At 38.2% G+C, this 11,897-nt stretch overlaps 1 non-coding gene across 1 annotated transcript; it reads right to left on the bottom strand.

The window, feature by feature from the left end:
- Positions 1-1,741: 1,741 nt before the first annotated feature.
- On the bottom strand, positions 1,742-1,848 carry LOC113000976 (small nucleolar RNA R71). Its single transcript, XR_003266278.1, has one exon. It is a non-coding gene; the product is annotated as a small nucleolar RNA R71 (small nucleolar RNA).
- Positions 1,849-11,897: the final 10,049 nt, after the last annotated feature.

The following is an 11,897-nucleotide window of genomic DNA, read 5'->3' as shown; positions in this document are numbered from 1 at the left end:
GTTGACTGTTAGGGACGAATTCTCCATAACCCAGGATAAGAGAGTGGCTTCTGAATCAGAGGAAACAACCCGTTTTTAATATTAGTAGTTTCGTATTCCATTTAATTGGTTCGGCTCTTTAATTACCAAACACCCAAACCCCCCCCCCCCCCATCGTTACTGTTACTGCAAGCATATTATGAACATTTGGCTTGTCACTGCTCGTTGGGAAACGACCTAGGATCACTTCCTAGTTACTGCATTTTCATGTTTATTTGATTCGGGTACGGCCTCGATCAAATTTGGCGCCGTTGCTGGGGAGCAGTGTCCAAAGGTTCATAATAGCTAGCTAGTGTTGTGTGTTTAATCCTTTCGTGTTTTAATTGTTAGTATTGTGTTAGTATGTGTGTTAGTGTTGATTAGTGTCTTGGTATTTTGTTTAATGTGTGTTCTGTTTTAGTTTTACCATTAAGCGTTTCCCCTGTTTCAGTCTTGGGTGTTTTGCTGTGAAGATTGTGCTTGAAAACAGAGTGGTAGTAGAAATCAGCTTGCGGAAAAATAGAGTAGTAGTAGAAATCAATTAGAGACGGATTTTAGCGACCACCCATGCTGAATTAATTGGGATTTTTTGTTTTAGTAGCTAGGGTTGTTATTTTTGGCTGAATGTTTTTGTGGTAACTTCTTTTAATCCATATTTTGTGGGAAAAATAGCTAGAGCCTTTAGTTTGGTCAGATTTGAAAGTTCCAAAAAACTAGCAAATTTTGTGTTTGTCAAAACTTCAAACGGCCATAACTTTTGCTCCGGTTATCAGAATCGCAATTATTATCTATGCATTTGGGGTAGAAAAAAATTTCCTATGCCATGGCAGCCCGCCGTAGGCCGGCTGAGGTCTCCATCATCCAAAAAAAGCGATTCTGTCAAAAGTTTTTTATTTTTCAAGTTTTATTCACTTATTTTTCTTAACCTACCATTTTTTAGCTTTCATAGTTAGACTTTGAATTTTTGTCTGAAATTTTTTGTGCTATCTTCTCATCATTTTATAAGGTTGCTCACAAAATTTCAAGTCATTTGGATATCATTTGAGGGTAGCTGTAGTTCAAACCTACACCTTTATTTACATGACAAGGCAACTAGTTGTGTGCATGCTGAATGTAGTGTATGACTAGAGGAAATCCATCTGACTTACAACCCTTTGATCCTGAGATAGATAGGACATTTCATAGATTAGTTAGGCATCATTTTAAACCTTTTGATCATTCTGAGCATTCCATAACTGGTGAATCTGTGCATTCTGTTATTGGTGATTTTGAACATCCTGATCTTGAGCATTATAATTTTGAGCATTCTGATTCTGAGCATTCTGATTTTGCACATTCTGAGAACATGGCACAACCTCCACCTCGTGAGAGGACTCTAAGGGAAATGGCTGCACTTGATTTCACCTACGAAAGCTTGTGCATCCAATACCCTGATGAGGATGTCCCATATGTTCTTAAGACTGGACTGATTCATTTGCTTCCAAAGTTTCATGGCCTTGCAGGTGAAGACCCGCACAAACATTTGAAAGAATTTCACATTGTCTGCTCCACCATGAAACCCCCAGATGTCCAAGAGGATCATATATTTCTGAAGGCTTTTCCTCATTCATTAGAGGGAGTGGCAAAGGACTGGCTGTATTACCTTGCTCCAAGGTCCATCACGAGCTGGGATGACCTTAAGAGAGTATTCTTAGAAAAAATTTTCCCTGCTTCCAGGACCACAACCATCAGGAAGGATATCTCAGGTATTAGACAACTCAGTGGAGAGAGCCTGTATGAGTACTGGGAGAGATTTAAGAAACTATGTGCCAGTTGCCCCCACCATCAGATTTCAGAACAGCTTCTTCTCCAATATTTTTATGAAGGACTCAGTAATATGGAGAAAAGTATGATAGATGCTGCCAATGGTGGAGCCCTTGGAGACATGACTCCTGCTGAAGCCAGAAATTTAATTGAGAAGATGGCCTCCAACTCCCAGCAGTTTAGCGCCAGAAATGATGCCATAGTCATTAGAGGAGTGCATAAGGTAGCTACAAACCCATCTGCATCATCTGAAACTAAGAAGCTTGAAGGAAAACTGGATGCGTTGGTCAACTTGGTAACCCAGCTGGCCTTGAATCAGAAATCTGTACCTGTCGCAAGGGTTTGTGGTTTGTGCTCCTCTGCTGACCACCATACAGACCTTTGCCCTTCCATGCAGCAACCTAGAGCAATTGAGCAGCCTGAAGCTTATGCTGCAAATATTTACAATAGACCTCCTCAACCTCAGCAGCAAAATCAACCACAGCAGAACAATTATGACCTTTCCAGCAACAGATACAACCCTGGATGGAGGAATCACCCTAACCTCAGATGGTCCAGCCCTCAGCAACAACAGCAGCCTGCTCCTTCCTTCCAAAATGTTGCTGGCCCAAGCAGACCATACATTCCTCCACCAATCCAACAACAACAACAACCCCAGAAACAGCCAACAGTTGAGGCCCCTCCACAACCTTCCCTCGAAGAACTTGTGAGGCAAATGACTATGCAGAACATGCAGTTTCAGCAAGAGACCAGAGCCTCCATTCAGAGCTTAACCAATCAGATGGGACAATTGGCTACCCAATTGAATCAACAACAGTCCCAGAATTCTGACAAGCTGCCTTCTCAAGCTGTCCAAAATCCCAAAAATGTCAGTGAAAGCAATGTCAAGGACCTCAACCCGTAGCACCTTCCTCATCTGCAAATGAACCTGCCAAACTTCACTCTATTCCAGAAAAAGGTGATGACAAAAATTTACCTAACAATTTCTGTGCAGGTGAATCTTCTTCCACAGGTAATTTTGATTTGCAGAAGCAGCACATTCCCCCTCTTCCATTCCCTCCAAGAGCAGTTTCCAACAAAAAAATGGAAGAGGCAGAGAAAGAGATCTTGGAAACGTTTAGAAAGGTAGAGGTAAACATACCTCTGTTGGATGCAATAAAGCAAATTCCAAGATATGCCAAATTCTTGAAGGAGCTGTGCACTAATAAGCGGAAGCTTAAAGGAAGTGAACGAATTAGCATGGGCAGAAATGTCTCCGCATTGATTGGTAAATCTGTTCGTCAAATTCCTGAAAAATGCAATGATCCAGGTACATTCAGCATACCTTGTATCATAGGGAATAGTAAGTTTGTTAGACAAGTGGCCTCAGATATCTTAAGAAGGGGGGGGTTGAATTAAGATATTCCAAACTATTTCCCCTAATTAAAAATCTATTTCACTTTTTACTCAAGTTATGAATTCCCTTAATGACAATCTTCTTAAATATTAATTCAAATGAAACAATTTGAATATGAATATAAAGCAATAGTAAATAAAGGAGATTAAGGGAAGAGAAAATGCAAACTCAGTTTTATACTGGTTCGGCCACACCCTTGTGCCTACGTCCAGTCCCCAAGCAACCCGCTTGAGAGTTCCACTATCTTGTAAATTCCTTTTACAAGTTCTAAACACACAAGGACAATCCTTCCTTTGTGTTTAGAATTCCTTTACAACAAGAGACTCACAGTCTCTTAATCCCTTAGAGAATGAGAAGAAGAAGAAGAACAAATCTCTCTAGAAAGAGATGGATTTTACAGATTGAGCACTCAAATAATTCCTTAATGAATTGCAATTGAATTGGCCAAGGAATTCTTAAGAGGATAAAATGAATTTGCTCTTTGAGAGGATAACCACTTTGTTGTTCTGAAAATCTCTGAGCAATTTCGTGTTTAAGTCACATATATATAGACCATTGGTGGTCATGAGTAAAGCCTTTGAAAAGTTGTGACTCTTGAAATTATTTTTCTGAAAATCTTGTCTGGTAATCGATTACAGTAATTGTATAATCGATTACAGCTTTTAAAATTTGAATTAAAACATTTACTAACTGCTGGTAATCGATTACCAAAATTGTGTAATCGATTACAGCTTTTAAAATTTCGAATTCAAATTTTTATAGCTGTTATAAAACGTATTTGGCCACTGGTAATCGATTACATCCTCTGGTAATCGATTACCAGAGAGTAAAACCTTTGAGAAACACTTTTTATTTTAAATCACTTGGCCAAACCTTTGCTAATTCAATTAGGAATTCCCTTCCTAATATTCTAGTGATCATCTTGATGTTGTGACTTGTAATCTTGAAGTATTGTCTTGAATTTTAATCTTGAAAAGCCCATTTGCATCAATTGCAACACATCATCATGATCATCATCAAAACATCAAAGCCAATTGCATCTACAATCTCCCCCTTTTTGATGATGACAATACAATACCTGAAATCAAGATTCAAGCAAGCAACAAACAATTGTATATAGATAAAATGTGCATTCGTTTACTCCCCCTATATTTCGGAATTCATGATCACTTGATTTCTAAGTTTGTTAAGCTTTTTCTTAAGCTTTTTCTACAACCTTTTCTCCCCCTTTGGCAACATCAAAAAGCCAAAGACCTCGGAAATCAACACAGATATGACAAAGGAGTAGAAAAATATATAAATATCAGAGTATAAAACACAAGAAGCCAAACTCACAAAGAAGAAATAATCAAACCAGAATCCAAATAACTGAAAATGTCAACAATCACAAAACATTCAAGACTGACATTTAAAAACCACAAGATAAATAAGCAAAGTACTTAGCATAATAATGTAAATTCTAAGAAACTAAAAGCCAAAATACACGGCTTATAAAAGATAAATAATCAGAAACTAAAATCTAAGAAGACGGAGGTGGTGGTGGAAGATCGAAACTCTGACGAATATATCCGACATCCTCTTCAAGCTGTGTAAGACGAATGTCCATACTGGCAAAGCGTGAATCTAATGAGTCGAAGCGGTTACCAACATAAGAACGAAGACCCCGTAATTCGGAGAGGACTTCATTCATGAGTGCAGAATCTTCACATTGAGGGGGAGGTGAAGGAGTACGTTCATCTTGAGGAGGGAGTGCATCCTTCTTCAGCCATTGTCCATTCCGATCTTTACGATACCCAAAGGAGGTCACTGCACCAGCACCAATGGCAAAGGAAAGCTTGACTTGAACAAAGGGTTCATCATCAAGCGGAATTTGAAAATGACGCAAAAACAGAGTAATCAAATGTGGATAAGGAAGAGGTGCATTGGCCCGTAATGCCTTATGCATTCGGTACCGAACCAAATGGGCCCCGTAATTCGGAGAGGTGATTCTTGATGTAGTAAAGAAGGAGATAACCAAGCTTTTGCAAGCTGGAATCATTTATCCTATCTCCGATAGCCAATGGGTGAGTCCCGTCTAGGTAGTCCCGAAAAAGACTGGCCTCACAGTGATCAGAAATGAGAAGGAGGAGCTGATTCCTACTCGGGTGCAGAACAGTTGGAGAGTCTGCATTGACTATAGGAGGTTGAACCAGGTTACCAAAAAGGACCATTTTCCCCTGCCATTCATTGACCAGATGCTTGAACGCCTGGCAGGTAAATCCCACTACTGTTTCCTTGATGGTTTTTCTGGTTATATGCAAATTACTGTTGCTCCTGAGGATCAGGAAAAGACCACATTCACCTGCCCCTTCGGCACTTTTGCTTATAGGAGGATGCCTTTCGGCCTGTGCAATGCCCCTGGTACCTTCCAGCGGTGCATGATTAGTATTTTCAGTGATTTTTTAGAAAATTGCATAGAGGTGTTTATGGATGATTTCACTGTATATGGATCCTCTTTTGATGGTTGTTTGAATAGTTTGGAAAAAGTTTTGAATAGATGCATTGAAAATAACCTTGTTCTAAATTTTGAAAAATGTCATTTTATGGTTGAGCAAGGTATAGTTTTAGGCCACATTATTTCCAGTAAGGGCATTGAAGTAGATCCTGCAAAAATTTCTGTTATTTCACAATTGCCTTACCCCTCTTGTGTGCGAGAGGTGCGATCTTTTCTTGGTCATGCAGGATTCTACAGGCGCTTTATAAGGGATTTTAGCAAAGTAGCCCTTCCACTGTCCAACTTGTTGCAAAAGGAGGTGGAGTTTGACTTTAATGACAGATGCAAAGAGGCTTTTGATTGCCTCAAAAGAGCGTTGACTACCACCCCCATCATCCAGGCACCCGATTGGACAACCCCTTTTGAGCTTATGTGTGATGCATCAAATTATGCATTGGGGGCTGTCCTTGCTCAGAAAATTGATAAATTGCCCAGGGTGATATATTATGCTTCTAGGACTTTAGATTCTGCCCAAGCAAATTATACAACTACTGAGAAAGAGCTTCTAGCCATAGTTTTTGCTCTTGAAAAATTTCGATCTTATTTGCTTGGTACTCGCATTATTGTTTATACTAACCATGCAGCTCTAAAGTACTTGTTGAAGAAGGCTGATTCTAAGCCTAGGTTGATCCGATGGATGCTCTGGCTCCAAGAGTTTGACTTGGAGATCCATGATAGGAGCGGAGCACAAAATCTAGTTGCTGATCATTTGAGCCGGATCGAACGTGTCTCTGATGCAGATTCACCTATTCGGGATGATTTCCCGGATGATCATTTGTATATATTGTATAGTATTTCTGACTCTCTTTCTACTCCCTGGTTTGCTAACATTGTCAATTATTTAGTTGCCTCTGTTTTTCCTCCCTTAGCATCTAAGGCCCAAAAAGGTAAGATTAAAAGTTATGCTAAGCATTTTATTTGGGATGACCCCTACTTGTGGAAATTGTGCAGTGATCAGGTCATTAGACGGTGCATTCCAGATCATGAGACTGACTCAGTCCTGCAGTTCTGTCATTCTTCCGCACCGGGAGGTCATCTGGGTGTTCAAAGGACAGCTCGCAAAGTGCTTGATTGTGGTTTTTATTGGCCCACCATCTTTAAAGATGCGTGGAAGATCTGCAGCACTTGTGAGCAGTGTCAGAGAGCAGGAAATACACTTACATGGCGACAACAAATGCCTCAGCAACCTATGCTATTCTGTGAGGTGTTTGATGTCTGGGGTATAGATTTCATGGGTCCTTTTCCTGTCTCTTTTGGTTATGTTTACATTCTCCTTGCAGTTGATTATGTTTCAAAATGGGTGGAAGCCAAGCCCACTAGAACTAATGATGCTAAAGTTGTCGTAGACTTTGTCAGGTCTAATCTATTTTGCAGGTTTGGAGTACCTAAAGCAATTGTTAGTGATCAAGGAACCCATTTTTGCAACAGGACAATGCATGCCCTGCTTAAAAAGTACGGGGTGGTACACAGAGTATCCACACCATACCACCCCCAGACTAATGGACAGGCAGAAATTTCTAACAGGGAAATCAAGAGAATTCTAGAGAAGATTGTGCAGCCAAGCAGGAAAGATTGGAGTACCAGGCTTGATGATGCTCTCTGGGCACATTGGACTGCCTACAAAGCACCCATAGGAATGTCTCCTTATCGGGTTGTCTTTGGAAAGGCATGTCATCTTCCAGTGGAAATTGAGCACAAAGCATACTGGGCAGTGAAGACTTGCAACTTCTCTATGGATCAAGCTGGCGAGGAAAGGAAGTTGCAACTGAGTGAGTTAGATGAAATCCGCCTAGAAGCCTACGAGAATGCCAAGTTCTACAAAGAAAAGACCAAGAAGTTCCATGATAGCATGATAGTTAAAAAAGACTTCGTGGTTGGGCAAAAGGTGTTATTGTATAATTCTAGGCTTGGACTCATGAGTGGTAAGTTGAGGTCTAAGTGGATTGGTCCTTTTGTTGTTACTAATGTTTTTCCTTATGGTACAGTTGAGATCAAAAGCGACTCCACAAACAAGAGCTTCAAGGTCAATGGACATCGACTTAAGTCATTCCTCACGAACCCTTCTTTAGTGGACGTAGTGGTGGAAGACACTTCCTTACTCCACCCTACTCTTCCTCCACCATGACTTAGGGAGTTTTTCTTTTCCTATCTCCTTCTTTGCTTTTATTACACTTGTCCGATTCTCTTTGATGATTTAATTGATTTTAATCTTTTAATTGTGCTACATTGAGGACAATGTGTTGTTTAAGTATGGGGGGGAGTGTTCTTTGGTTTTGCTAGTTTTGTTGGTTTTGTTAATTTGTTAGTTGTGTTAATTTGTTAATGTTGTTAGTTTTGTTGGATTTTCAGTTTAATATTTTGGGTCAATTTCATGTGCACGTACGACTTTACATGTTTTTCTTTGAATTATAGGATATGTTCAAGAAATGGGTAATTGTTTTGAAAATAAAAGTTCTTGACATTTTGTGACTTGAAATCCTTGATTCTTCTCTACATGTCATGATAGTTTTGAAAGCTCAATTTGAAAGTGATGATTTTACCTTTGTGAGAATTTGAGCCATCCATCATTATAATCATTTGGTGTGTTTTGCCCCATTGATTGCTTGCACAATAGCCTTGGCTTGATTCTTGTTGATGCGTCCTAATTCACATGCATATTTGGAAATGATTAAGGCAATTTTGTTCTTATAAGCTTCTAGCCAAATGGACTTACCTTGAATTAATTCCTTTGATAGCCCTTTTGAGCCTTGTTTCCCTTTCCTTGTTTTGAAGCTCACTACAAGCCTTAAGTGAAAAACCATGATATTACCATAACCTTAAGGAATTTTGGAGCTTTGGAATTGTTTTGGGAATAAGTGTGGGGGGGTTTTTGTTTCATTGGACAACTTGTTTTGTTGGCTATGCTTCATGATGTATTTTGGGCCATACTTGATGTACATTGTATATTGGTTAAATGTTGGACATGCTGAATGAAATGTTGTTTCTCAAAGGCTAAAAAAAAAAAAGAAAATCGAAAAAAAAAATAAAAAAATAAAAAATTCGAAAATAGAAAAAGAAAAGCAATAAAGTTGAGTGAATAAGATCTTAAATGGCACAAGAATGATGAAACTCTTGGTTCTACTCTTCATGTTTAATTTTTATCTTTACTTCTTTTTATTTTCTTATTTTTTCTTAATATGCACTTATTCCCCTTTGCTCCTCTATTCCTTTGGGATTTAGCCACTTATTCCATATTTCTCCATACCTTGTCCTTGGCCACATTACAACCTTAAAAGACCTTTTGATCCTCATGTGCTTGTGTTTATGGGTTGATTGTCAATTTTAGAATCTTGCCAAGTTTATGTGGTGTTTGCTTTCATGGGTGCTTTGAGGGTAAATAGTAGCCTAGACACTTGAGAGATAGAGTTTATATCTTGTGAGGCTTTATCACTTTTCATTCTTGAGCTGATTAACTATTTTGCCATGATTGGGTTGCTTGGATGATTTTCATGAATGTCTTGACTTTTTGGATCTCCTTATGTTAGATGTTACCCATTCCTTTCATTCCTTGATGTTCATTGAGAAATATGTGAATGTTTTTGTTTGTCTCCCTCTGATATCCTTGGATTTTGTTCTTTGTTTCATTTTGCCCAGGAGTGCAAAAGGCTAAGTATGGGGGGTTTTGATGTGCCATCATTTTCTTCTATTTTCTAAACCCTTTTTGCACCATTTTAATTATTGATTGGTCTTAATTGTCAATTAATTAGGCAGTTTTATTATTTGGGCTCATTTACCTAATTTGATGTTTTTAATCTAATTTCAGGAATTAATGAAACATTGGGCTTAATCCGGATTTTGGTTGTGGACTTGAAGAGGGCAAATAAAGCAGCGCTTACCTTAGTTAATTTCTAATTAGGAAATTTCGCAATTTTATTTTGTTCAGTGTTTAATTCGTTTTGGGCCAGAGTATTGAATTAGGGCCCAGTGACTTTGAGTAACTCTTTTTAAATAGCTGCCTAGGGATTCGTGCAGGGCATTCTATTCTGTTATGCTATCCATTATTCAGAGCTTTGTTTTAGGGTTTTTCGTTTTTCTGTTTTGCTGCTTCTGAGTTCGTAATGCAATTTTACGTTTTCTGCTTCTAATTACAATTTCGTTCTTGCTTCTTCTTTTACTCTCATTTACGTTTCTGTTCCATTTTACATTTCTGTTCGTTTACGTTTCTGTTCATTTACGTTTCCGTTCATTTACGTTTCTGCTTCATGTTTTAATTGCGTTTTCTGTTTGAATCCATGGAAGGCTAGATTTTCTGGTGTTGTTTCCTTTTGAGGACGAAGCCCAACTCTCTTGGAGGTTTCGCTTGTAATGTGGTTTCCTGGCAGTTTTCCCTTCACCAGTTATCCCAATTTCGTGAATATTAATCAGTGCACGCTTCGTGTTCGATTAATTGCCTCTGAGCCTAACTTGTGTTCATGCTTAATGGACGAAGGGCTAACTGGTGTATGTGGTGCCTAATCACGTATTGAAAACCCTAAGTTGATTTTCGCTTAGTAAATTGAAATAGGGCTGGATTAAGTGGTTGACTGTTAGGGACGAATTCTCCATAACCCAGGATAAGAGAGTGGCTTCTGAATCAGAGGAAACAACCCGTTTTTAATATTAGTAGTTTCGTATTCCATTTTATTTGTTCTGCTCTTTAATTACCAAACAACCAAACCCCCCCCCCCCATCGTTACTGTTACTGCAAGCATATTATGAACATTTGGCTTGTCACTGCTCGTTGGGAAACGACCTAGGATCACTTCCTAGTTACTGCATTTTCATGTTTATTTAATTTTGGGTATGCAATAATTTTTCAATGCAATAGCTTTGGTGCCAGAGAATGCAATCACGCAATCTGAAACTTCTTGATGTATTCCAAATTGCATAGCCACTCTCCATGTGGTATATAAGAAATAAGTAAAACATATTAACAAATGCTAAAGATTTGGTTTATAAGAATAATTTGTTCAATAGTGACCAAATTTTGCTATCTTTATAATTTCTTAGTCACTGTCTCCAGTCTATTGATTCTTTATTGAAGATCCATTAACCCCTCAATATATTGCCTTGATTCATTTTTCCCATTTCCATCTCCATAGTCTTCCTCCAAAGCCTCCATCTCTTGGGTCAACAGTGTCTTGAGAAGGATTTCCAAAGTGAACAATTTTCAAAGGAGAAAATTTAGGTGCAACATCAGCATCATTACCATTTGTATTTGCTTTTGATACATGAGGTCCATGATGACATAGTAGCTTTAGACTGCTTTTTGGCCAAGTAATATTGTTTGCAATTTTTTAAAGTAATTTTGGGTATGTAGTAATTTTTCAATGCAATAGCTTTGGTGCCAGAGAATGCAATCACGCAATCTGAAACTTCTTGATGCATTCCAAATTGCATAGCCACTCTCTATGTGGTATATAAGAAATAAGTAAAACATATTAACAAATGCTAAAGATTTGGTTTATAAGAATAATTTGTTCAATAGTGACCAAATTTTGCTATCTTTATAATTTCTTAGTCACTGTCTCTAGTCTATTGATTCTTTATTGAAGATCCATTAACCCCTCAATATATTGCCTTGATTCATTTTTCCCATTTCCATCTCCATAGTCTTCCTCCAAAGCCTCCATCTCTTGGGTCAACAGTGTCTTGAGAAGGCTTTCCAAATTGAACAATTTTCAAAGGAGAAAATTTAGGTGCAACATCAACATCATTACCATTTGCATTTGCTTTTGATACATGAGGTCCATGATGACAGAGTAGATTTAGACTGCTTTTTTGCCAAGTAATATTGTTTGCAATTTTTTAAAGTAATTTTGGGTATGCAATAATTTTTCAATGCAATAGCTTTGGTGCCAGAGAATGCAATCACGCAATCTGAAACTTCTTGATGTATTCCAAATTGCATAGCCACTCTCCATGTGGTATATAAGAAATAAGTAAAACATATTAACAAATGCTAAAGATTTGGTTTATAAGAATAATTTGTTCAATAGTGACCAAATTTTGCTATCTTTATAATTTCTTAGTCACTGTCTCCAGTCTATTGATTCTTTATTGAAGATCCATTAACCCCTCAATATATTGCCTTGATTCATTTTTCCCATTTCCATCTCCATAGTCTTC

Source organism: Glycine max, unplaced genomic scaffold (assembly GCF_000004515.6).
Source record: "Glycine max cultivar Williams 82 unplaced genomic scaffold, Glycine_max_v4.0 scaffold_22, whole genome shotgun sequence".
Taxonomy (NCBI): domain Eukaryota; kingdom Viridiplantae; phylum Streptophyta; class Magnoliopsida; order Fabales; family Fabaceae; genus Glycine; species Glycine max.
The sequence above is the reverse complement of the archived record's forward strand: the minus strand, read 5'-3'. Positions and strand labels throughout refer to the sequence as shown.